A 27,102-nucleotide genomic window follows, 5' to 3' on the forward strand; every position below is an offset into this window, starting at 1 on the left:
TCTGTGATTTTTAGTCATGAGTGAGTGAGCGAAAGGGTCTGCAATTTGCAAGCATGAGTCCGTGGCTCTGACAGTTCTGGACTCTGACTCCGTAGTCTTATGTCCTGGGTTGGATAATTATCATTGGGGATCAATCATCGATGAATTAGGGAGCTAAATGACTCTGTCACACTAGCTAGTCAGTAAGGAGATTGGGGGTTCAAATTCTGTTATGACTGAAGTATGTGGAAAGTCTAACTGCGCCTATTATAATTGATAAAAAATGTACTATTTAGTGTCCATAGTTCTGTTTGTGCAGAATTGTCCCTCCAACAATAGTAGTATGGATTGTCCTCCTATCCAATCAAAAAGTAAACTAGTATCTTATTCTTTCTTGGTGGTTATTGACAGTTTATTGTTGGGAATTGTCAAAGCATAAACATTTAGAAGACTTCAAAAGACATTCTGGACAACCAAGAGACCTGCACTCAGTGCATAGAGCTATTGCTGAATAGAATGGGAGTTTTGTTTAACACCTTTTGCCAACTGTGCAAGCTTAGTTAGCTACACAGCCAGACTAATAATGATAATCTAGTAGTACCACAGGGAGTCATTTTAGAGGCAGGATAAGAATTTAGAAACAGTCTACAAGAAGATCAAAGACGATTTAGAAAAAATCGAACGAGGAACGTTAGTAAAAAATAGGTACTCTAAAAGATAGGGAAGTATAATTATTAATATTAACATGAAAACTTACTGGGGCCAGCAGAGGAGCCCTCGCCGGACTGATCCTGGCCTTCCTGGTCCTCCTCCGCCGGCGCCACTACCTCCTCCTCTGTTCTCTTGCCCCTGGGGGAAGCTGATGTACAACATGAAAGAAAGACCCAAACATGGATGATTGTTGTCAACCAAATCAAAAATTTCAAAAGAACAATAACAAATTATTTCGGGGAAATAGGAAATAGACAACAATTGCACTACATTTATTGACCTATCTGATGTGGTCTACTAGGATATTAGTATTGCTGGATTCGCGGACCGTCGACTTGGAAAGTTATGTAACTCACTAAACCAACTACAAAAAGGTTCGACTAGTACTGGCAGGCAGCACTACACAGCACGCGAAGTGACAGACAAAGTCCATTGTGATTGCAGACCAGTGAGAACACTAAAAAGTAAGTTTCCTACTACATAACCAGTCATTAAAATACGCAAACTATCAATCCACCACCACTATCTCTTCTTAGTGGCAGGTGTACAAAGGAAGGACTGGACTTGAGTCTCTAGGGGCAGATTTACAAGTCCCTTGCGGCTCTTTTGCTCCGTCGTTGCATGACTTTTGTGAAGCAGCAGCAGCACAAAAGAGGCGCCATGGTGCGGGGTATATTAACAACTTGACGCATCTGGGAGATGCATCACGTTGTAAAGCCCTGCGCCATTAGGGGCGTTCCGGCGCAAGGGAGTGCATTCCTGCGCAGGAACGCATCCTAAAAGTGGCTGAGTGAAATCTACAAGATTTCACTCAGTCACTTTTAGGCCAATGCTGCGTCACTCAAAACCCTGCGCCTGCTTGAAGCAGACGTGCGGCTTGACGCAGCATTGGGGAGATAGGGCACCCCAGAGCATTGCTGGAGCTGCGTCGTGGTTGCGACGCAACTCCAGCAATGTGCTGCCTTTAGGGCACAGATGCGTGACGCTTCTGTGTTGTTTTTGCCCCATGGTGCGCCGCATTGTAAATGCAGCGCACCATAGGTGGTGGAGGCGTGGTGCACAATTACTGGCGCATCCCTGCTAATTTGCAGGGATGCGCCAGTAATTGTAAATCTGCCCCTTAGTATCTAGCATTACGCAGTTCTTTAAAGTACACTCATACATAATCACTCAGGCCAATGAAATGAGCACAAAAAATCGAAACAAATAAGCATAGTAGCACCGCCACTGAGTAGGAGAGCAGTGCACCTGAAATACAATCACAGAACATTTTGAAACATAATTTACCTACAATCTAATCAGCAGCATTATTGCTCTTCGGAAAAAACAAAAATTTGCAATATGATAACACATAGAGCAGGAGAAAACAGAGTGGTGAATAAATAGCTACTACTACTCACCAAGGCCTGGGATCTCGACGCCTAGCAGGTCGAGCAGGTCATGTTCACGGTCCAGGAGGTCGGACCACCGGTGCATGGCCTGGTTTTAGGTGCGCCGGACCCGAGAGTGTTTATACATGGCCCGTCACACCTTCTCCCACAGCTTCCGATGCTCCCGGAGCCCGTACCCGCTAGCGATCCTGCCTCCTGCCGCAATGGTCTTGGGGAGGCGGCGCTGCACATAGTAAACCAGTGCGGCCACCTCCTCCGCGCTGAAGTGCTCCCGGCCTGTGAATTGCTCCCCCCGCAATCGCCCGCATGGGAGCCGGGTACGGGGTGCGGTACCCTTCCCGGCTCCCTTTGCCATGGTCCTGGACAGGAATGGAAATAATAAATAGGAAAGAGAATAGGGAAAAAGTAAATAAAAGAAGAGGCAAAATAAGTAGTTTTAAAGTAACCAAAAGTAGAAGAAAACACAAAATATAGATCTAGAAAAATAGAGGGATAGATAATAAGTAAAAAAGATTTTAAAAAACTTCAAACAAACAAAGGATGGCAAAGATTGAAGCTGGATAGGAAAAGCATGGACAGAACCATAGCAATGAATGAAAAACAAGATGGCTACGCCCATTGAGGACCGCGTGGGTAAGTTTGCGTGATATTTTCCCCGCGAGTATGCAAAAACACACGCGAATTCGTAATACCGCGCTGCACACAATGCGAGATTGCCAATAGCGCCCGGAAACGGAAATACGCAACGCACACAAGATGGCCGGGCCCATGTATGACCGCATGGGTAACTTTGCAGTCGGTGCGCTGCAAGCGGCCCGCGAATACGCAAAAAACCCTGCGAACACGCAAAAAAACCCACGAATTCGCGAATTTTGCGGATCGCGAATTCGCTTTCGCACCAATTCGCAGACCGCAAATTCGCTAATTTCTCCCATACTTACCTTACAGGCAGTTCCAGTGCACTTCTGGTATACCTAGTCTTTAACAATAGTTCTAATTGTGTTTGAGCTGAATTAACTCTAACCACTGACGAACACACATGCCTCTCAGTGTAGACAGTTCTAGTTTGGTCCTGAAGAATTGCGAGTCAATTGACACACACGCGAGAAACATGTTGACCGTCTAACCCATGCTTCAATCGCTGACCCTATAACAGGGGACATAATACCCCACGGATTGTCAGCTACACTGCTTTTAACTGAGGCAGGAGATCCACAGAATAAAAATCGTTTTTCCGGTACTCCCAGCCCCATTTTTAACTCACTATCACGTCTACACACCTGTCCTGCCCCCATACCTGCACTTCATCAAACAGCTGTTGGAAAAAGATCTCCGGCAAAGTGCCCCTCTTTGAGGTGAGCCCATTGGGTATTGCACTGCCGACCCAACGAGGAGCAGCCCAGATGATAAAGCATAACACCTGCAAGGCTGTGTGAGGGCATTACAATCCAACATATGGATTCCCCTGCACCTTCTTGTGAGACGCAGTGGTCCCCAATGCTTTAGTGACTACTTCCTCACGAGGAACAGCACCACAATCCTTCCTTGATTTCTTGCTTGGGGCATCCGGTCGTGCTGGACCTCCCACTTCTGATAAGTGGAAATTGCACAACAATAATCCCTCCCCTCATATGATAAATATTCCACCTGCACTGCCACTACTTCTCTAACCTCCAAGAGATCCCCTGCTTGTCAGCTTTCTCTGGCCACCTTTCCTGTTCTAGTTCCCTTAGGCGTTGGTCAACTCTCTGTATGTCCTGTAGTAGCACCTTCCATGTACCCATCATCTCTGATATATAGCACCCCCTGATGACTGTTTTAAATGCATCCCACTCTACTAATGTGTTTGTTGCTGTGCTAGCATTGTCTTGGAAATAATTTTCAATAGCCGTGTTTATCGCTTTGTGGAACACCTGGTCCTCTAAGGCCTCAGGCCTCAAATGCCAAGTGGGTATTTTTGGCCTTGCGCTGGACCACTACAAACTAATCAACTCTGGATTATGATCAGATATCGAGTCTGGTCAATGGCAACATCCGTTATACAATTAAAGTCACCTCCTAATAGAACTGATCCCGTAAGTATGGAGGCCAATTTCCCAGAGAGGTGTGAGAAAACGTTTGGTTGGTCTGAGTTAGGTGCATATATACTCCCCAATACTATATCCCTGCCATCTAATCTCCCAGAAATGATCACATATCTGTTGTCTGGATCTATAATTTGTTTTGTGCAAAAAAGGGTACTCCCGCCTTAACCCCAACCATGACCCCTTGAGCAAATGCTGGGTAATTGATATAAAATACTTGACCTCTCTAATGACACTGCAGCGCTGCCCCCTCTTTTTTCATTACATGGGTCACCTGGAGTAGTGCAATCTGGACACCCCTACAGACCAAATATGCATGTATTTTATGATGCCATACCATTTAATGAATTCTCCTTACATTCCACAAAATATATTTTAACTCTCGGGAGGGTCCCATTGCATTAGGGCAACCTTGCTCCTGCTAAAATCCTTCAATGTGACCCGCCTGTCCCCACATAACAATCCAGTTCAAGTCCATATCGTGCCTCAGTAGTTTGCCGTTTTGAATGCACGCCATAGTCATCAAGCAATCTCATCGGCCGTCTGGGGTGTAATCTCTGGCGATTCTGTCTCCGAGGTATTGTTGTCACTAGGAGCTGATGAACCTTCTGATATTACACACCCAATCCACTTTTACTTGAAGTGGGGCTGTAACCTTTTGGCTATGTTTTGCTACCACCTGTAGCAGTTTGCGACGTTCTAGTCTAAGCTCCCCAGGAGATGGGGCTCTGGACCCTGTTTGATTGCTTCAAGGGCTCTGTTGAAGTGAGTCCGCTTGGAAACCACGACGTTCAAGGGGCTGCCGCGAGTCCAGCCATTCACCGTTCCCAGGCCTCTTGAGGTGTAGTGAAGAATTGTGATCCCTGTGGGTCCACTATTCTGACCCACGCAGGAAATAGCAGCGCATATGACAGTTGTACTTGGCGGAGTTTCTTTTTGACAGCTAAGAAGGATGCTCTGTTTTGCTGGACTTCCCTGGTGAAGTCCGGAAAATCATAACTGCATTATTATCAATCTGTAATCCTCATTTTTGGTGAGCTTGTTGTAGAATATAGTCTCTGAAATGTAATAAGCGCACCACTGTCGGTCTAGGAGGGGCCCCAGGTATAGGCGGTCTTGCCGGAACTCTATCGGCTCTTTCCAGAGCATAGAAGGATGAAAATCCTTCTGGGGCTACCTCTGTTCGAAGCCAATCTTCCAAAAAACACACCATATTTGCACCCTCGCGTTTTCCGGCACTCCGATGACTTGAATATTATTCCTGTGGGATCTTCCCTCTCTATCTTCAGTCCGCACTTCTAACACTTTGACTTTAGTTTCCAGGTCCGAGAGTGTCTTCTGCATCGCGGTCACCTGCTCTGGAAGGCCATCCAGTTCATTCTCAGTGGTGATCACCCTTTCTTTAAGCTTTCAATTGTAATCTTTTAATAGGCTCAAATATGCGCCTATTGCATCGATTTTCTCCTCCAGCGCCTCTCTGGAGGCTGTGATTGCCTGCATGATGTCCGTCAGCGTTGGCCTCCTGGGAGTTGAGTCTTTACCCATTTCCAGCACTTCTTCATCATCATCGGTCTGGGCCCCAAGGGCATATACACTGAGGACAGTATATACTCTTTTTTGGGGTTCTCACCATCTTTCTGGTTGAGTTTTGATTTCTCTCCTCTATCCCCGGATAGGTTCTGCGATACAGAATGCTGTTTCGTTTCATTGCAGCTGCTTGTCGTTCTTAGCATATCTCCGGCTCTCCCCAGACCGTCACTGCCACTAAGTCTGCAGCAGTCACTCCAGGATTGTACCTGCTCGCTGTTACCCACTTCGGCCTTTGCAGAAAACACTTATATTCAGCCCAGCGTTGCGGGCTCAAGGTTGCTCTCGTCTAGAAGTCTCTGTCTGTAGAAGGGGCCTAGTGGAGCCTAATGACGTACACACTGTGAATTTTGCTCTATAGCCGTATGTTTTCTTGGTGCCAGGAGGGCAACCTCCTTCAGGTTGTTCTGTGCTTCCTGGGCCTCTGTTGCCCAGTATACTTGAAGACCATCAAATGTCCTCAATCTAATTTATGCTGCTTATGGACCCCTCCTCTGGCTTCTGCGCATGGGAAGTCACTGCGTGCCACCCCTTTCTCTCCCCTGGGTAGTACCTATACTACTGCTCGGTATAGTGGACTTCAATTGTTGGGCCTTTCCTCCCTGATTATGCCCTGGGCTCCCCAGTGCTCGTAGCACTTGCCACTGCTGGTGCCTGTTTCAGTTAATTCGGCCTTTGGCAACTGTGTACTATTTATTGCTGGGCTAGTGCCATCTGGCTGTCGGCTCTCCGGCGCTGCTGGATTCCAATTTCGGAGATTGAGGGCTTTCTCCTGGTCACCGCTGTTCGTTTTAGTGGGCTGCAGTTATTGAGGCACTCTGGGCTCCTCCAATACTCATGGGGCTTACTACTGCTGGGGTCTGTCTCAGTTTGTTCGGCATGGCATGGTCGCCATCTTGCTGCCGGTTCTGCCTTTCTGCTTGACTTTGAGTTCAGCAGTTGGGGGCGTTTTCCTGAGGAGTGAAGGCACTCAGCTCACTCCCTCTTGCTCCCGGGGCCCCTTTGTTCCCTCACGGTGCTTAGGGCTCTCCTGCTGAGTAAGGTGCTCCCCTCCACCAGGCCTCGACTCTGAGCTATCGTCCGGCCCCGGCTACACTGGGCTTTCTATGGCGTGGGCGCATCTTGCTGGCTCTTCCGTGGGGCTGCCTGAACTTGATTACAGAGCTAATGAGTTTCGTTCTGTGGAGTCAGGACTCGCGGCGTATTCCCCTGTTCTCCCGGGTTCCCTCCACTTACTTGTGGTGTACAGGCCTTCTCTGTGGGGTGAGGCACTATTCCCCGCTGGGACTCGTCTCTCTCCTGGCCGTCCGTTACAGCTATGCAGGTCACCATCTTGCAGCCAACTTCTCCGTGGGTCCCACTCCTGATTTTCGTGATTTTTGATTTTTCGAGGTGGTGTGGAGCCCGGTTCTCCATGCTCCCAGCTGCCAGGTCCCTCTGGTCTGCAGATCTATGCCTGAATCTGCGTCTGGGGGTCAGGATATGCGGCTATGGGGGAAAGCGGCGGGCGGGGCTCCGCAGCCCGCGTCTGTTCACAGCGACTTCAAGCAACGCCCTCTGTACTATTGCTCTTTCTTTTGGCTTTTTTCTATAGCTCTGAGCCTGTGGTTGGTGTTCAAGAGTCATTCCAGTGGTATTCTATACCATGGCAACCCTTGGCCTAGAGTAACCGTTTACCAGTCCAACATGAGTTGGTATTAAGCAATAATGTGCCCCCCCCCCTAGCTAACCTGATGGCTGTGATTGACTCAAAGGGCCTTTTGGTGGTGGAGTGTCCACAAAGGTGTCATCCAACATAGCAGGAGGAAATGACCTGGCCCTGAAGAGAAAACAGTCAACCTCATTAGCTGAAACAATGCTGAGCTGGGCCCAAGTTGAAGGACCCCAAGTGGATGGATTTTATTAGGGGGTTTATATAATCCATTGACAGGAGACTTTGGTACTAATAGTTTTATTTATAAACGGGTATAAGACCTTTTTTACTCCAGCAATGGAATCTTGGTTCAGAAGGACAAAAGGGAGTTTGATTACTTATGAATCTTTGGCGAGAAGAGGAAGGATGAATGTGATAAACACAGGGGTTTCTACTTTTCAAAGTTTAACATTTTTCATCGGTGGTCATTCTTAATTGACTGTTACATTTTTATAACACTCAATCAAACTCAAATGATTTTAGTAATATCCAAGCCGTGGGGTTGCTACTAAAGAATTTGCAGGGTTCTATTACTTTCACAGTGAATATCATGGTGGCAGGAAACTTCAACGTCTACTTGTTTGGGGATCCCACGCAGGGGAATGAGAAGGAAGATGGCTGTATGTTACTGTCAGGTCATCATTTCAAACACTCACCCCAAGGCTTGTTATTGAATGCATTATTGAGTGCATTTAATCTAATGTTTAACCTGGAGAAGTTTCCTCTACTGTTTTGCATCCTACTTTTATTGGGCGGTGGTGTGAAATGTTTATTGATTTTATTTGCATTTCAGCTTCGCTTTTCCTTATTTATTAGTAAGTCTGAGATACCTATTGGCCCTTTCAGCAACCACAACCCATTGCCTATGTCTTTTGGTTCCTCCTTCATGGTTGTTAGACGGGGACCTGGAGGGTCGGCCGAGGACAAGGGGAGAGGCCTCCGGTGAGGGCCGTCTCCAGCGATCGTACAGACAAGTAATTTCCCCCCCACAGATGGACACCACACAAGGATAAGGTCAACACTCTTTATATACGATTCTTGAGGCAAGGATATCAACGATACAGTGAGATCGGGACACGAGGGTCCTCTCAATTCTAGTCTCTGGAAGGGAAAGGGTAGCGGGACAGTCTTGGTACCGGTCTGGTACTGAGGTGGTAAGATGGATAGCTCATAATCCTCGAGCTCGGAGTTCTGGAGGGTCGGGCCGCGGCAGCGCCAGCAGGCTCGGATGATAAGTCTCACTTGAGAAGGGCCGCGGCAGCGCCAGCCGGCAAAGGCGATGGTTCACACAAGGATGGGCCGCGGCAGCGCCAGCAGGTCTCGACGACGATGTAGGTTGCAGAAGGCCACGGCAGCGCCAGCAGGCAGGACGATCGTTCACGGGGATGGGCCGCGGCAGCGCCAGCAGGTCCCGACGAAGATGTAGGTTGCAGAAGGCCGCGGCAGCGCCAGCAGGCAGGACGATGATTCACAAGGCAGGGCTGCGGCAGCGCCAGCAGTCCGTCAAGGATGAGTTCTTCTAGGTGTCTCTCGACTCCAGGATACAACTGCCTTCCTGCTCTGGAGCTGCCCCAGTTATAGGTCTGGCCTCCTTTGATGTCCGGACCCTCGCTCTTGGAGGTCGGGAGGTCCGGGATGAGGGAGTCCAGACACCCAGCAGGGGGGTGGAGCCAGCGCCCGAGGAGGCTGGGGGCGATCGGCACCTGGTGGGGGAGAGCCATCGACACTCCTCTCTCCCATTGACATGCCAAGTGGTCCGTTCACCTCCTGGGTGGATGGTGGTGCCTCGATGTCGGGGCCTGGCCAGGCCCAGGGTTGGGGTCGAGCTGAGGCCATTCGGCCTCGTGGTGCAGTGTCCAAGATGGCGGCTGGGCCGGAGCAATGCTGCTGATGGTGGCCCGGGCCGGCCGATGTCGTGGTGTTCGGGGGCAGGCGTCCCGTTGGGGACGGGTTGTGGGTTGCTTCTGTGGGTTGCCGGGGTGGTTCTTCTGGTGACACCGGGAGCGCCGGTGGTCGAGTCTTATTATGCGGGGAGGGAGCGGCCCCTTCACGAGGCCTGTCCAACAATGGTTCAAAAGAGTGTTGTGGGATCAGGCAGTATTTCAACTGTTATGTCACAAGGGAGGAGACTAAGATAGTTGCAGCTGGACTCCAGGGCATTCTACAGTTCATTGTATACTAGCTGTGACAGGGAATTCAGAGTATTATTGCAGGTTACTAGTCGGCCTGAGGTAGTATTAGGGGCTTTTGAAGCTATTTCCAGTAAAGAGTCAAGATTTTTGGATGTCTGACCGCCTCGGGGTAAAAAGGAAGGGTCTAGATGGTTTGATAAAGATTTTACCCTGGCGTGAAAGCAGCTTATGTGTTCCCTGAACGCTCAACCCAGAGATCCAACGTTAGTGAAGAATAGTCGTTCCCAAAATAATAAAGAACTTAAGAGGAGGAAAAGATTTCTAAGGGATATGGCATGGGAAGATTTGCTTGAAGCCATTACCCTAAAAAATAGTTCAAATTTTGGAAAATAGTAAATTGTCAATTTTGGGCTTCAGAAAATACAGCATCTCTGGTGTCGCATATCACAGAGGCTAGCTGGGTTTTTCTTCTCGAGAAGTGCTTTGAGACTGCAAATGTGGTCGAAGAAAGAGAGGAGGGGATGTTAGCTGGGACCTCAAAATTGGTATTCTCCCTTGAGGAAGTGAAGACAGGAATAGCAGAGTTAACTAGGGGAGGGCCCCATGACCCATTGACACCCCTCAGACATGTATTTTGGTGACGCTGAGGTATGGGCCCTGGCTCTAAACTCACTTATTAATGTGGCAGTGAGAGAGAGTCCACTTGTGTATGGGCCTCTTCTATTATTATTCCTGTTTGTAAAAAGGGAGACAGGGACAACCCGGCTTGCTACAGACCAATCTCCCTCCTCGATTCTGTTGTGAAGGTAGTTGGGTGCATTCTTTTTGACAGACTGGGAAAATATGCCAAGGACAATGATGTCCTCTCAGAAGTACAGTATGGTCTTCGTGCTGGGAGGTCAACAGTCGGCCAGTGTTTAAATCTTTAAACGGTTTTAAGTAAATACACAATAGCGCCGTCAGGTTATTGTGATTTAGGTTTTATGGATCTTTCCTCTGCTTCTGATCGAGTTATTTGAGGGAAATTGTGGCAGCTCATGTTGTCCATCGGGGCGGACAGTGATATTGTTCTATTTTTAAGAGATTTACATATGAACACCTCTTTTTCTGTTTGTTATGCTCATGACCTGAAATGTACGCACAGCTTCTCCTTTAAAAGGGGTGTTAGCCAGCGCTGCATTTTGGCCCCCTTTCTTTTTAATCTATATATTAATAGTTCAAAACAGGCCCTGATTGATGTGGGAGCAGATTGTCCACATGTAGAAGGCCGGCATTTTCCGGTGCTGTTATATGCGGATGATGCTGTTCTTATGGCAAAAACAGCTAAGGGGTTACAATCTATGTTAGACGCCTTTTCCAATTTTATAGAAGACTTTGTTTTGACCGTGAATTTAAAAAAATCATATGTGATAGTGGTAGGTCCACGTAAGCCCAAGACCAGCACGTTTATGTTGGGGTCTAGCACTATCCCAAAGACCACATTTTTTCCTTTCTAGGGCCGTTCTTTGATTACAAAATGAGTTGGCTGCCTTTGTTGAATAGGAAGAAGGAGGATTTTACTGGGGCAAATACAGCAGTGTTTAGTTTTGCATCTAGACCCAGCAGTAGACAGACTCAGGCCCTTTTACAAGTTTATTGGGCAAAGAGTATCTATAAAGTAGTGTATGGTAGTGAGATATGGGGGTTTGTCAATCAGTCTGACCTCCGGACTGTGGAAAACTGTTTTATAAAACATCTCTTATGCATCCTGCCTAGTGCTCCAACTTTTTCAGTGCATGAAGATTTGGGGCTGGCTTACTTACCAGATTTAACTGCATTGCCCTTTTTGTCCCTGGACATCTCTTCACAAATTCCATGGTGCAAATACATAAAGGATCTCTTCCAGAAGCTTGGAAGGTGTGAGGTATATAACCCACCAAAGGGAATCATGAGGGCTGATCTTAGGTGGTCCAAAGAATTTATATTTGCCTTAATTGCTAGAGAAGTGAAGAGGGTGCGTTTTTGAAACCCTGTAGATGCGTTTTCTGCTGACCAGATTTAGGTTTGTTTTTTTACATTTTATGCCGACTTATCCCAGGTGCAGAACTGGGGTTATCCTCTAGAAACCTGCGGTTATGACGGATTGTCTCTGCAGGGCACTCTGCCTTTTTTAATATTTTGCAAATTTCTTGAGGTTCCAAGGAAGGCATTTATTAAACCCTTGATGGAAAATGTTTTACTTCTATCAAGTATATGCTGTTCTTTTGTACCTGCAACTTCTACCTGAAGAACTAATTTTAAACGTGACATGTTTTCTGAAAGCCACCATGGGATTGCAGAAAATTTGGGATTGATTTTATTATTGGGTTGCAAGAGTCTGGATAGTTATTTATTTATATTTTAAGTGTATGGCTTATTGACTTTGCTTGCACATTTTTATGGCCCTGCTGCTGTATTGTGCTAGTATAGTTTTTATGCAAATAACTGAATGAAGCTTTTGATTGATTGATTGATTGATTTACCCAGTGATTACACCCAAAAGTGCCTTTGGAAATGAAAGACCAACGGGTTTCATTAAAATGAAACTAGAAAGTATCGAATTCTGCCGTAAGATTCGACTCAAAACTTTTTTTGGGGACATTCATGAAACTCCAACAGGTGATGTCACGGGCCTTAGGAATAAATCATCTTTTATCCCAGGAAGCCTGAAAGTGGCGAAGGAAGTTCTAACTTTTGAAAAAACTATCTTATCTGGGATAAATAATATGGAGTCAAAGAAAAAATATGTGAATTACAACCTTTCTAAAGATGAGAAAGACGCATTAATTTCACTAAAAAACGACAATTCTCTGGTCATCAAGCAGGCCGACAAAGGGGGAGGAGTGGTGCTCTGGGACATTAACAAATACAAAAAGGAGGCTCTTTGCCAACTTGATGATATCAATTGCTATAGGAGAATCGGAAAGAATCCAACAACTGAATTGCAAAATCATCTCTTTGGTATTATTCAGCAAGGATTTGAACTAGGATTTGTAGGAGCTAGAGAATGCACTTTCCTACAGAACAAGCACCCTAGAATACCAGTTTTCTATATACTGCCCAAACTTCACAAAAATGCAACTGACCCCCCAGGCAGACCGATAGTGTCAGGTTGCAACTCTCTGATTGAACCTGTAGCGAAATACATAGACTTCTTCCTAAAACCTTTTATTGAAGAGATCCCGGCTCATCTGAAAGATACCACGGCATTTCTTAACAGAATATCCTCAGTCGAATTTGATGAATCAAAACAACTACTTGTGACACTAGACGTTGTGTCTTTATATACCCAGATCCCCCAAGACCAGGCGCTGGAAACACTATCATTTTTCTTGGACACCAGAAAACAACCGATGCGAGTACCCACAGACTTCATTTTGGAATTAGCCAAATTCGCATTACAAAGAAATTACTTTTCATTTGACTCTGAATTTTTTTACCAAATAAGAGGCGTAGCCATGGGGTGCCCTTTTGCGCCCGAATTGGCAGTCCTTTTCATGGGGTTATATGAAAAGAAGTTCATATATAACAACAATCCTTTTATTGAACATATTTCCAATTACATGTGTTATATTGACGATGTATTTCTAATTTGGACTGGAACCCATGAATCACTCAATGAATTTGTTGAATGGCTACATGCCAGGACCAATGATATTAAATTCAGTTGCTCCGCATCTAATACAACTATTAATTTCTTAGATGTAAAAGTGGTGGCATCAGAGGGACAATTGGCCACTACTTTGTACCGCAAGGAGACGGACAGAAATAAAGCTCTACATTTTACCAGTAACCATCCGCGCAGTCTCAAAGAGAACTTGCCGTATGGACAATTTTTACGGATTCGTAGAAACTGCTCAAATAAGGAAAGTTACTTTAGCCATGCCAATCAACTTAAAGACCGACTAATACAAAGAGGATACTCCAAAACACTCCTGAAGCACTCAATCAAGAGAGCGTGGTGGACTCCTCAGGAAAATCTATTAGAGACTAAAAACAAACCAAGTTTAAAAAGAGCTGTATGTGTCACCACATTTTGCCCTAATGCCCATCATCTTAAGAAATTAATTTTGTCAAATTGGCACTTGATCAAAAATCTACATGAAGAATTTGCAGCACCACCACTTTTTGCATTTCGAAAAGAAAAAAGCGTGGCCAACCATATTGTTCGCGCATCACTACCCATGATTCAAGCGCCAACTTTAAGGAGCATGCTTGGCTTAACTCCGGTAAGTGGTCACCACAAATGTGGGACATGCACTTGTTGCGACCAAACTATAGAAAGTTCCACCTTTGAGTACCAAGACATTTACTGGAAACAAGAGGTTTTCACAAACTGCAAGACTAGAAATGTAGTCTATGCAGTGCTGTGCCCCTGTCCAAATGTATACATTGGAAAAACAACTCAGGAAATTAGACAGCGAATTACTCAACACAAGTCTGGAACGCAGACGAGTCGAGAATGCGCCTCTTGTTAACCATTGGATCACCAAGGAACATAAGGATAATGATCTCAGATGGACCGTTCTTTCAAAAGTTGAAAAAGATCCCCGTGGTGGGGACCTTGAAGCACGGCTGAGTCAAAGAGAAGCTTTTCTCATTATGAAGTACAATACAGCCACAAGTGGGCTCAACGAAATTTCTGAGATACTGAAACCTCTTTAAGACAGGAGACTGTTCGTGTCCAGTCTCTGTGAGCCTTTGGCCAATGCCTTTGCAAGTTGCGTCTGTTGCGCATCTTTTTTGCACATTAATAATCAATAATCCTAATTTTAATGCCTTATGCCTTTGTGGTAAGCCCATGACTTTGTGGTAAGCCCATGAGGTCGTAGACCGGGACACCACCCAGAACAGACCCTTTTCACTGTTTGAATAATTTCCATATCTATGGACCACAATGACCAGAACTCTCAGCGGCAGGCGTACCAGGAAGTAGGAACCAACACGCCACGCCTCAAGCTTTGTGAACGCTTGGCAGACTGAGTCGGAACCGCTTGTCTCATGGAACCCGTTACCGCCCGGTAAGAACTTCACTTGATTTCTTCTCCGCACCTCGCCGTGTTTGAAGGGCGCTCCGTATATTAAAGCAAATGTTGTTCACTTCTAGGAGAACGAAGAAAACCCGCAATTGAAGCAAGTCAACATTTCCCAAGCGTAGGAACATTGAAACCAACCAAACCGGGGTAAGTTTAGCACGATCAAGTGCAGTTTGAACACAATCGAATCCAGCTACAGCTGCTAAATGAGTTTTAATTATATCACAGGGTCTGAGAATACGATCATGTCTTTTGTGGAAAACTGACCGATGGGCATCAAGTTACGCACCACGCCTAGATCATTTGAATACACAGTAAGTCACCCACCTGGGGTGTTTAATGAAAATAGTGAAGTTTCCCTTTTAGATATGTTATGGAGCACTAAGTACTCTTTGTTCTCCTTCTTTTCCTCTTGCAGTGTTGTCTATGTTTGACACTCCGACTTTTGCACACACGGACTGTAGCTAAAAATTTGGAGAACTGAAGGTAGGATAGCGATAAAGGGGGTAGTTTAATAGACCTAAGGCCATAGGTCAAATATCAGTTGAGTTACTCTAAATATTTTTCTTTTCTTTGGTTTTTTATAGACAGTTTTTGGTCCTGAGGAGAACCCTAAAATCTAGAGGGGGTTCGAAACGCGTCGACCAACCTGGTCCCCTTACACATAAAAGGATGTTTTGTGTACTTTGTAAATCTTTTCCCTGAAAAATTTGACTAATAGAAACTTGTTTATTAGCAATACTTTGACTGTTCAAATGTATATGTCATTGTGCTAAAGGGACCTTGTTTTATAATGTTTTCTTTAGGGTGAATGTTCGTATGAATGTGATATGATTGTTGAATTGGCCAACTGTATGGTGTGGTAATTGTTGTAGCGTGTCACTATATCTTGTTTTCCTTTCAAATGAGTGTTTATTTACATGTACGGAAATGCACAACTAAAAATGTTGCTCTTTGAAAAAACAATTTAAAAAAATTAAATGTTTGCTGAATAATGTACATTGGAGTCAATTGCAATTCCTAAAGCACAATTTCATGTTTGCTTTCATGAAATGACCTTGAATAACTAAATAAGCGAGTCTCAGTATTGGCAATTGTGTTGTTCTCTTATTACATTGGCTCAGCCTTGCTGAGTGAGAGCCAGGGCCCATTATTGTTTTGAGGTTTTGGCGTGTGCAGGTCCTCTTTCAGCCCAGTCCTGTCTGCCAGACTACCAGCAAAGGGGGGAGGGTGGGTTGATCAGTGCTTTGAGTGAGGACAGGACACTACCTAGTGAAGTGTAAGTGGCAGCTCCTCCGTTCCTTGTTGCCCAGGAAGAACCATCAGTATGCAAATGAATGCAGATGGACTGCAGTATCTTGTGTTTGTGGCTGTCTAGAGGAAATAAACACAGTGTAGCTGTCACCCTTCTCCGGACAAGTATTTGAGACATGTTGTAAGGCACATAGAGCAGTATGTGCAGAGAAATGACCACTTTCTAAAGGTGGCACTCCAAAACTACCAATGTCAAATCCAACTTTACTAGTACAGAGTATTTGTCATCACCAATCCAAAGAAATAACACATAAAGCAGCTACTCCTCCGCAATCGGGAATTACAGCTTAAATGCAATTGGAGGAATCCCCTATGTTAACCTGTGAAAGGAGCAGGCCTCACAATAGTGAAATACAAATGTGGGTGTTTGTCACTACTGGACTAGTAAAACAACCAGGTAAATGCCCTACCTTTTACTTACATAGCACCCTGCCCCTAGGGGTGACTTTTATGTAATAAAAAGTGGAGTTTAAGGCTTGCCAAGTAGTTTTAAATGCCAAGTTGAAATGGCAGTGAAACTGCACACACAGGCACAGCAGTGGCAGGCCTCAGACAGGTTTGGCAGGCTACATCTGTGGGTGGCACAATCAGTGCTGCAGCCGTCTGTAGCATTTAACTTACAGGCGCTGGCTACATGGTGTACCACTTTACAAGGGACTTACAAGTAAATTAAATATGGCGATCATGTATATAAAATGTTACACATTTAGGGAAGAAGCACATGCACTTTAGCACTGATTTGCAGTAGTAAAGTGCTCAGAGTCCTAAGGCCAACAAAAAAATACAGCAAAACGTGGACGTAAAAAGCTAAACGTTCGGGGTAAGACCACCCTAAGGATGCAAGGTCTAACAGTACATTTATTTGTTGTGTTGTTGGTCTGAATAAGGGTTGAGAGTGGATTTCACTCTCCCTAAATTCTATAAGCACTAAATGAGATGCTATTCTAAAGACTTTTCCCTCTCAGTAGTACTTTCGATACTGGCGGACTTTGGAGTGGGGCGACCTAGGAACATAAAGACTTAGGAGCCCATTAGGATGTCAGGAGGATCGCCACCGCCATGTGGGCGGTGGCGATCCGCCCAACATCCTTTGCCGCCCGCCACCCATTTCCCCCTGCCATATTAGTATGGCGGGGGGCCACGGCGGACGGAAAAACAGTCCGCCGCTTCTCAACCCCGGTCGCCTTGCGGCCGGGGCGGAATTTTTTTAATATGGTGGCGGTGTCTATTAGACACCGCCAGCCATATTATGATGGGCTTTGGGGAATGCCTTTCACTGGTGGCAATGCCGCCACGGAAAGGCATGCGGAGACTCCCTGCGGGGGCCCGTTGCGGGCCCCCTGGGACTGTGGATGTTGGGGGGTGTACATGGGGGGTACCTAAGGTACCACCCCGCACTTCAAAGTGCAACATGGCAGGCACCGCACGGTGCCTGTCATGTTGTGCTTTGAAATGCACAACGTGCATTTTTATCATTGCGGCGGGCGGCGCTTTCAGCACCGCCCGCCGCAATGGTAAAAATAAAGGAAGCACCCGCCAGTGTGGCGGGTGCATCCTAATGGCGAAGGCGGGATCGCCTCTCCGATGGCGGGCGGTCCGGTTTTGCACAGGGATGGCGGGCGGGCAAAGTCCGCCCGCCATCCTAATGGACCCCTTAGAGAGGGCAGATTTGAAGATGACAATTTCATAATTTCATGTAACTGGGCAGGGGCTTACGAAAGCTTTGGCATATTGGAATTAAGAAATTATGAAACGTTTAGTAATGCCGAAGGGCAAGATATAGGTTATACTTCAGTTTTATCTCAGTATTTAATATTTAATAAAGGTAACCGAAAAAGCATATAATCAATAAATACATATGAATGTGCTTTTATATTATAGGTAGATGCAAAATAAAATGAACAATAAATACTGAACTATGCAGTATTTACACATACAATTGCAAATTTTGCATAGATGTACTTTCTCCAGGTACGATCTGATATAGATTAATGTTACGGGAAACTGATGGTTGCTATTGTTAGGGGAAACTTGTGGTTTTTGGGGCATTGAGTGAATCAATAATGACACAGTAAACTATTCTAAACGCCAGGGAATATCTTTGACCAGAAAATATATGGAGAGCATGGGTAAACACCTTAGGTGTAGGCTCTTCAATGGGTGTAGGATGAAGGTTAAGTGATCAGGTGTGTTTGCAGTGTTGCCATAAAACAGTGCGAAAACGAGCCTAGTCTTATAAAATTCGTGATGTGCAAGAGGATTGTGGCTGAGCTCATCCCTCAAAAGTTTGAAACACTTTTTCAGAAAATCTCCGTAAGCGTACAAACTTTTTTTCTGAGGCTTTGGGAAATGCACAGCAAATGTGTGTGGGGAGGTGCCAATGAAGGGACACCATGGGCCTACTAGGGACACAAGCACCTTTGTTTCCAGACTGAAGATGCACTGGGCTAGCAACGCAGCAACGATGTTATTCGCTTTCGACAATGCAGACCTTTACGAACCACCTTAAAGGGGAGAGCTGGTGGCTGGCACACTTTATACTTGATACAATACAGCAGTGTCTCTGGCACACACATACCAGGAGCAGGATCAGCAAAGGCTCCAGAAGCGGTACCTTCAGCTACTGCCTCCCGCCAGGGGCGCAACTAGGTCTTAATTTCGGGGGGGGGCTAACATGGCAGATGAAGGGGCGTGGCTAATGTAAATCAATGGGGCAGAGCTAAAATGGCAGATAATCAAGATCGGTTAATGCTCAGGTCAAGCTGAGAAAAAAATGTGGTGAATTCTGCATTTGAAACTGGACAACAATTAAAGCACACATTTTTGTTAGCTTGATGCATTGCCCCCCAAAACCCATACTCACCCTGAATCTTAAAATTACCCCTGGCACACCAAAACACATACCCACGCTGAACCCTAAAATTAACCCCCTCACACCCTAAAACCCATACCCGCCCTGAAATCTATAATTACCCCTGGCACCCCAAAACCCATACCCATCCTATCCCTAAAATTATCCCTCCCCTGCACCCCAAACCCCATACTCACCCCACACCCTAAAATTACCCCCTGGCACCCCAAAACCCAATACCACCCTGAACCCTAAAATCACCCCCCTGGAGCCCCAAAACCCATACCCGCCCTGAACCTTAAATTACCCCTGGCACCCCAGAAACCATACCCATGCTGAACCATAAATTCCCCCTTGCCCCCAAAACCCAAACCCACCCTGAACCTTGAAATTACCCCAGGCACCCCAAAACCCATACCCATACCCATGCTGAACCATAAATTCCCATCTGGCACCCCATAACCCATACCCACCATTAACCCTAAAATAGCCCCCTGACATCCCAAACCCACACCTGCCCTAAACCCTAGAATTACCCCTGGCACTATAAAACACATACCCACGCTGAACCCTAAAATTAATCCCATGGCACCCCAAAACCCACGCCTACCCTGTACCTTAAAATTACCCCTGGCACCCCAAACCCCATACCCATGCTGAACCATAAATTCCCCCCCCCCCCCGGCACCCCATAACCCATACCCACCCTGAACCCTAAAATTGCCCCCTGACACCCCAAAACCCACACCTGCCCTGAACCCTAAAATTACCCCTGGCACACCAAAACACATACTCACGCTGAACCCTAAAATGTCCCCTGGCACCCCAAAACCCATACCTACCCTGAACCCTAAAATTGCCCTCTGGAATCCCAAAACCCATACCCGCTCAGAATCCTAAAATTACCCCCTGGCACCCCAATCCGTAACCCACCCTGAACCATAAAATTACTCACTGGCACCCTAAAACCCACACCCACCCGAACTCTAAAATTACCCACTAGCACCCCCAAAAAAAATAAACACTACAAACTTACACTACATTTGCATATTTGGAGGGGACTGTCCTCTTTGACGTTTCTATGTATGTAAGTCAAGAACATCATTCACAGTAACCTAGATATGCAGGCAGTAGGTAATGCTGTGCTGAAAAATGCATTAAAGTTACTGGAACTTACACAAAAAAACTGCTGCCTGCTCTTCTGATACTATACTGTGGAGTCTGGCTGATCAGCAGCACTGTGTCCTGGCATCCAGCTCCTCCTGAAGGTCTCACTGTGTAGATCAATGTGGGTCAAATGCACAGACAGCAGGGGGAAAGGGATGGCCAGTGCAGGTGAAGCTTTTCCTTTGTAAATTAATTTCTGCTGGTGTCATAGCCCAGGGTTTGCTGTCTGTGCACTTGTATGGAATACACATCTATACAAGTGCACAGACAGCACACCCTGGGCTAAGATGCCAGCAGAAATTCCTTTACAAAGGAAAAGCATCACCTTAACTGGCCATGCCTTCCCCCTGCTGTGCACATCTTCACACCCCATGCCCACAACCCATCAAGTGCTTAGGTGAAATCCCTGCCTTCAGTCAAGGATTTCACCTCTGCACCACTCTAAAGGAAACACAAGAGGTCAGGGCAGGGGGGTCGGTTCACTCGCTGAAACTGTTCAGAGGCTGGCTGTCTGGCTCGAGCTGCTGGGCCTCTCAGAAATCATTAAAACAATCACATTCTCGGATCGGATGCGCAGCCTTCCTGCACCATTTCAGTGCGTGTCATCTTAGCCCGGGCAGAGGAGGCGAGGGGGGGAGGGGGGCTGAAGCCCGGTGAGCCCAATGGGTGTTGCGCGCCTGCCTCCCGCACCATGCAGTATCTAGATTCAAACAAGCATTGGTCTAGAAATAACTACAAGTAGTGTACTGAAAATAACAAGCACTGGTACCTGAAACGAAATTCACTGAATGTATTAGATAACAAGGCATAATTGGTACAGAGGACCACAAGACATAAGTAAAGGCAAAAGGAAGGCATACATTAGGCATAAAGAAGGCACGGAACCTGTGATCAACGTTTCCTAGGGTTCGCAAATTTTTATCGTCGATTTATAAAGAATTTTTCGACCTTGGCTACTCCTTTAACCCAGTTACTGAGAAAGAACGTGAAATTCGCCTGGTCTTCAGACGCTGAATCTTCCTTTCAGACTCTTAAGAAAACGTTTACTCAGGCACCTATTCTGCGACATCCAGACACTGAAAAGCCTTTCATAGTGGAAGCTGACGCTTCAGATTTCGCTATAGGAGCTATTTTATCACAAAAAGATCGAAAAACCAATGAATTACATCCCATTGCTTTTCTGTCAAGAAAGTTTTTCCACACACACATTTACTATCTGCTCCAAGCAAGTGGTAAATGAGTGCATATTTGGATCTGTTATTCCCCCTGGAAGGAGGAACACATGCAGACCGGAAGTCAATATCTTCCTGCGGAAATAACTTGAGCTTCCTGGATTTATGTGCTGAGATACTGGCCGAACTTGGAGCTCGTAATGCCGCCCTGAGTCTTGCTGAGATGAGATAAGTGCGAATTAGCAGTTTCCTTTTCAATGAGTCACGTAATTACATCTGTGGGTTGCTGCCAAGATCTGAAGGTCTGATGCTAGAATCAGTGCCTCTTTCAATTTTCACAAGATGCACTTTTAATTTGCTCTTGCTCACGAAGTAAAGGAGGAATGCAAAATGTGCAATCTTTACCCAGTAACAGCACTTGTATGTGTTTATGTTACATAACATAGGTGTGCCAGGTGCAAATTCCCTTCGAGCAGCTAACAGGGTTCACAAGCTGGAGGAGCCATAATCACACAGACAAAGTAAGTTCAACTGTTCAATGCTATCAGGTCTGTAACATGCCCCTTCCAGATCTCCCACAAGAGATCTCTTTAACTGTTTGCCTCTCTCTTTTTCGTTTTGCCTCTAAACTTCAGAATTAGCATATAACCAATAAGTACACGAAAACGCACTCATTTGAGTCCATGTGCCTATTAGAACTATAGAAGTGGGGAACCATGCCTTAGCTCCATTATTGGCGGGTGGTAAGAGGCCCATTGTGGAGGGGGCAAATTATTATCCATATGAAAAGGACACTTTCCCCTAATTGTCAAATCAAATGCAAGCCCAATTATCTTTGGCTCCCGTGGCCAACCGAATTGGTAAAAAATTATAGTGCGCTTTCCAGGGCACAGCGAGGTGCCGCAAAGAGATCCATTTTAATAAAAATGAAATCTGGACTCTGTAGAAAGCAGCGGTGCTAACGACGTGTTTACAAAGAGAAAGCAGTCTCTGCTTAATGCTGATTACTTTCGAGAACAGATTAAACTTTTGGGAGGAGGTGGCCTACAGCGAACAGCAATTATTTATCTCTCTCTTTTTTGTATGTTGAATCCCTGTGAAGGAGTTCAAAATAGTGCTTTGGTTATGCAAATATCACATTTCATTTCCGTATTTGCCTACTTTTTTAACGTTATACTTTGTGACATGAAAAATCTGGTATTACTCTTTTGGTAGATTTCTGTTGTGATATACTGTTTGCTACATACATTATTTAAAAAACAAGAAGCACCTGAGGATATGGGATTTTAAATATGCGTAGTTGTAATGCACAAAATCAATGACATAAGTCACAGTTTTTAGGTTTCTTTGATTTGAAATCTCTTGCTAGGAAACCAAAAATATTAAAAGGGGCTTAGAGCCCGGCCATTACTTATCTTTACTTACCAATAGTTGGCCCCCGCATCACTCTTATTTCCATGCTTCCTATTGGTTGGCACCTCCATCTTTCCCCTAGGTTTCAGTATTCTTATCCTTGCTGTTGAGTATTGACCAACCACTGCTTCCTGTGGCCAGGGTCCTTCCACTGGCCACAGCCTCCTTCAGGTACTCTTTTTTTTACTCCTAGACACCTCTTCCCGCTGTTATCTTTAATGTGTCTAGCGAAGTACAGCACTTTCTGCAACAGTTTTGGTGAAAAACTACAGTTAATATTGAAGTGAGCGCTAATTGTGTACTGCATTCACCATAATGCAAAGGGGGAACTGTGTTGGGATGTGAGGCAGTGTGCTCCCACCCCCTTCTGTTTAAAAGGCTCACTTGAGCCAACAGTATATATTGGGGTGGTCCCAGTATTAAAACATCAACAGTGTCAAAAAGGAAAAGGATACAGTGAGATTCAAAATGAAGAATCAGAGCACGAATAACTTAATTTTACAGTGTTATTTAATCACACTGAAACTAGTTAACATTTTGTCAGAAAAGCATTGGAGGACATACATTTTTGTAAAAATATCAACATTGCAGTGCCCAAAGTGGAAGGTGGAAAGGGGGAGGACGGTGATTCAAGTGAGGTAAACAGAGTATAGGAGGTGATAAAATATCACAAACAAACATTCAAGCATATATTATTCATATGCCAGGAAACCAAAAACAATTAGAGATTCGTCACAGTACATAACATCTGTACAAAATTGCCATGGAGCATACAATTCCACAGTAAAGTAAGTACTGTTGAAGAGACTGGCATTCATGAAGTGTCGACGTTTCGACCCCTGTGTGTGTGCAGGTTCTTCCAGACCTTACTCGCAGGGTCTTCCTCAGGACAAAGGGTGGGGGGTGTGGGGTGGCGTGGGACCTACGAAGGATAAAGGGTGGTGTGTCAAATCAATAACTAGAATGAAAATGAGTACTTCCAGTCGCTCGAGCGGTCCTGGTCAATATATTTACCGTGAGTGGATAAGGAGGGGCCTCTCACTAGTCAATGGTGGAGGGTCAATGAGCTCCGTGGCTCTCAAACATACCTCAGAACAAGAATATAGGTGTCTGTCAGCCAAATGATGTATCTGGAAGGAGAGGCTGCAGGTAATCAAGTGATTGCCTCTAAGTAACAACACTTACTCGAGAAGCTACTGTGGATGGGGTCCAGATAAATTAAGGATCCATGAACAGAGTGGTAAAATTCCCGTATCTTAAGAATGACAGAAATCCCGATTGAATCAAGAGAGTATGGAGAACTAATCAGAGAGGAAAAACACCTGAAAAAAAGGACCCAATTTATAATAGTGAAAGACATGAATGGCAGAAGACGGTCGAGATTACTGAAAACGCGGTGACTGAAAATGGGGGAAACGAGTATAAAACCGGGATCGGATAGAGACAAAGTTAGCAGGCTCTACAGAAATATGGTGGTTGTGTGACATACCTCACTGATTTGCGAGTGCCGCTCCGGGAAGTGAAGACCGTTCTCTGAATTAGAAGAACTCAAGTGTCAAGCTTTTGAGATGCGCCTGGGTAAATGTGAGTTGTACTGAGCCCTGTGAAGACTTTGGCAACATTTCCAGCAACCCCAGGTGAAATCGTTTTTTGATCTCTACTGATGAAGGATGAAATCCAGAAACACGTGTCTAGAGAGGCACATCATAATCTGCATCAACTTTGGTGAAAACGACAGTTAATATTTTATGTTTAAATTTCTTTATTGTTTTATAAAGTTACAATAGAAATAAAACCCAGAAGAACTTTAGGTTGAACTTGCCTCTTGACCAGAGCCATTATTAATCTGCAGTTATTTTAACATACACTTAGAGGTTATAAAAGCCCGAACTCAGGCCCAGAAATATGAAGGGAGAAAACCTAAAGTTTATAGGGCTATCAATGCAGTTAAGGTAAGCTATGGACTGGTGGGTGTTTGGGTGGAAAAAACTACAAAAGACCCTGGATACATTTATTACTCTCACCCACATAGGAGGTTTGTACGTTTGGACTATTTTTTAGCCTCAAGTAAAGTGGTGGAGAACCTCAATATTATAAAATTACCACAACTCTTTTCGGACCACAACCCGTTGATTCTGGAGATAAAGGGAGTGCGTGGCATATATAAACAGAGCACATGATCCTTTGACAGAAAACTACTTGCTGATGAGGGATTCTGTGCCCATATTAAGCTTCGGGCTGCAGAATTCTTTAACAGCAATAGATATAGTGCTACTCGAGGGATAGTGTGGGACACCTTTAAAGCCGCTTTAAGGGGAGAAATTATTGGTTTTGTGGCCCGACATCGGAAGCATCAAAAGGCAGAGGTAGCTCAATTAATAGGGAAATTGGCAGAACTAGAGGCAGAGGATATCAAAATAATAGTCAAGGGAGACCAGGAAGAGGTAGTGTCGGATCACATGATAAAATTAACTCTAGTAAAGGCAGAAATCAACAGCTTTTTCCAGGGAAAGGGTGGCCCAAATGTTCCAAGCCTATCGGGGGGAAATCTATGAATATGGCGAGGCAACAGGGAGGCTTTTAGCATTAAGAATGACGCAAAAATGTGCCCGGAATAACATCCTACAAAGCAAGAATAGCAGGGATCAATTAGTGACGAACCCGGAAAAGGTTATGGAGGTGTTCGAGGAGTTTTACAGAAGGTTGTATCAACCTGACGCGTGCAAAACAAATCAGACAGACCCTGATCCTATAAGCTCCGTACTACATAGAATAGACGAGGACCAAACTCAGGAATTAGATGAAGAATTTACCATGGAAGAAGTGCAGGAGGCGTTAGGGTGTCTTTCCGCCGGGAAGGCAGCAGGACCGGCTAAAATCCCAGTAGAAGTGTATAACATACTCTTGGACAAGATTCTTCCAATTATACATGATCTATTCTTGGGTGTACAATGTAGCGGGATCCCCCCTCCATCGTGGCAGGGCTCGTATGTTTTAGTATTTCCAAAAAAAGGCAAACCACTAGAACTACCCTCTTCATATCATCCGATATCGCTTATGAACTCGGACGCCAAATTATATCCGAAGATAGTCGCCAAACATCTACAAAAAATCATAGTGGCGCTGATATCACCCTGTCAACATGGCTTTGTCCCAGGTAGAGGGGACCACAGACGGGTCATCGCACTACTAGATATAGCAGAAGTAGAATCTAGAGAGCTGCTGTGGTCCTCCTAGATGCGGAGGAAGCCTTTGACTGCGTATCTTGGCACTATTTATGGGGTACTTTGGTAGAGAGAGGGCTTGGGTCAAGGTTTCTCAGAGCTATTCAAGCTATGTACTATAAACCATATGCTTAGCTACAAACAATGGGTAATACGTCAGGTAGGATTGAGATTGCTAGAGGGATGCGGCAAGGCGTTCCATGAGCCCCAATATTATTAGCCTTTTATCTCAATCCATTTATTAACCAAATCTTGAATAACCAAGCAATAAAACCCATAATCACTAAAGGCTATGAAACCAAGATTCTTGCATATGCGGATGACATAGCAATAGTTACATCAGATCCACAGATGGCAATTAGGGAAACAAAAAGTATGGCATAGGATTTTGGTAGGAAATCTGGATATCTGTTAAACAGCAGTAAAACTCAAATGATATGCTCTTCTCAGTGCCAGGTACAAGATCCACGTGAATGTGAGATGGCTACTTATTCAGGAATTAATAGAACATCCAGCATGGACAGCCTTTGGGCGGTAAATATTGATCCGATTATGGGGAAAATACATGGGGAACTTAAGCGGTTGGACAAACTTCATCTCACAATAATAGACAGAATTAAAGTAATAAAAATGAAATATTTTCCCAAGATATTATATTTACTCCGTGCAATACCTTTGGAACAGCAGATATTTAAATAAATACAGTCAATGCCCTGTTTACCAATTTTATTTGGGATTATCAGAAGAATCGCAGTGCATTGCAATATCTGACACTACCAAGAGAGCGCGTGGTTGGGGAGCCCCCAATATTTTATTGTACTAGTGGGCCACTGCCCTCCATCAAATGTGTTTCTTACTGTTTCCAGACCAGAGCAGAGATGAGGTCCTGAGCTTACCCACAATCTATCAATTGGTGATCGGTAAAGATGCAGAAGGGCTCTTCTTAAGACAACTGGAACCAAGCTATTATTAAATAAAACAAGCTTTAAGTGTATTAAAGGGGCATGGAAAGTATAGAAAAGGGTAAATAAATGCTGTAACATCTCTAGATATAATACATTTACCTTACTATATGATGGTATGGCTAGATAAGGGGAATGGGTGGGGATAGAGCGGGTGGCAGATCTATTTCACAACAGTAAATATTCAATATTTCCTGAACTTGCTCAGAGGTTCGGTCTTAATAACAACTCATATTTCGAGTTTATGCAGATACAGAGCGCTTTAAGAAGTTTACCTGAGGGTTCTATCAATTTGGAAGAAATTCCAATACTGGAAATTATGAAACACCAAGATAATAGGATTAGAGATTGCTATCACAAATTATAAA

The sequence above is a fragment of the Lissotriton vulgaris genome, chromosome 2_1 (assembly GCF_964263255.1).
Source record: "Lissotriton vulgaris chromosome 2_1, aLisVul1.2, whole genome shotgun sequence".
Taxonomy (NCBI): Eukaryota; Metazoa; Chordata; class Amphibia; order Caudata; family Salamandridae; genus Lissotriton; species Lissotriton vulgaris.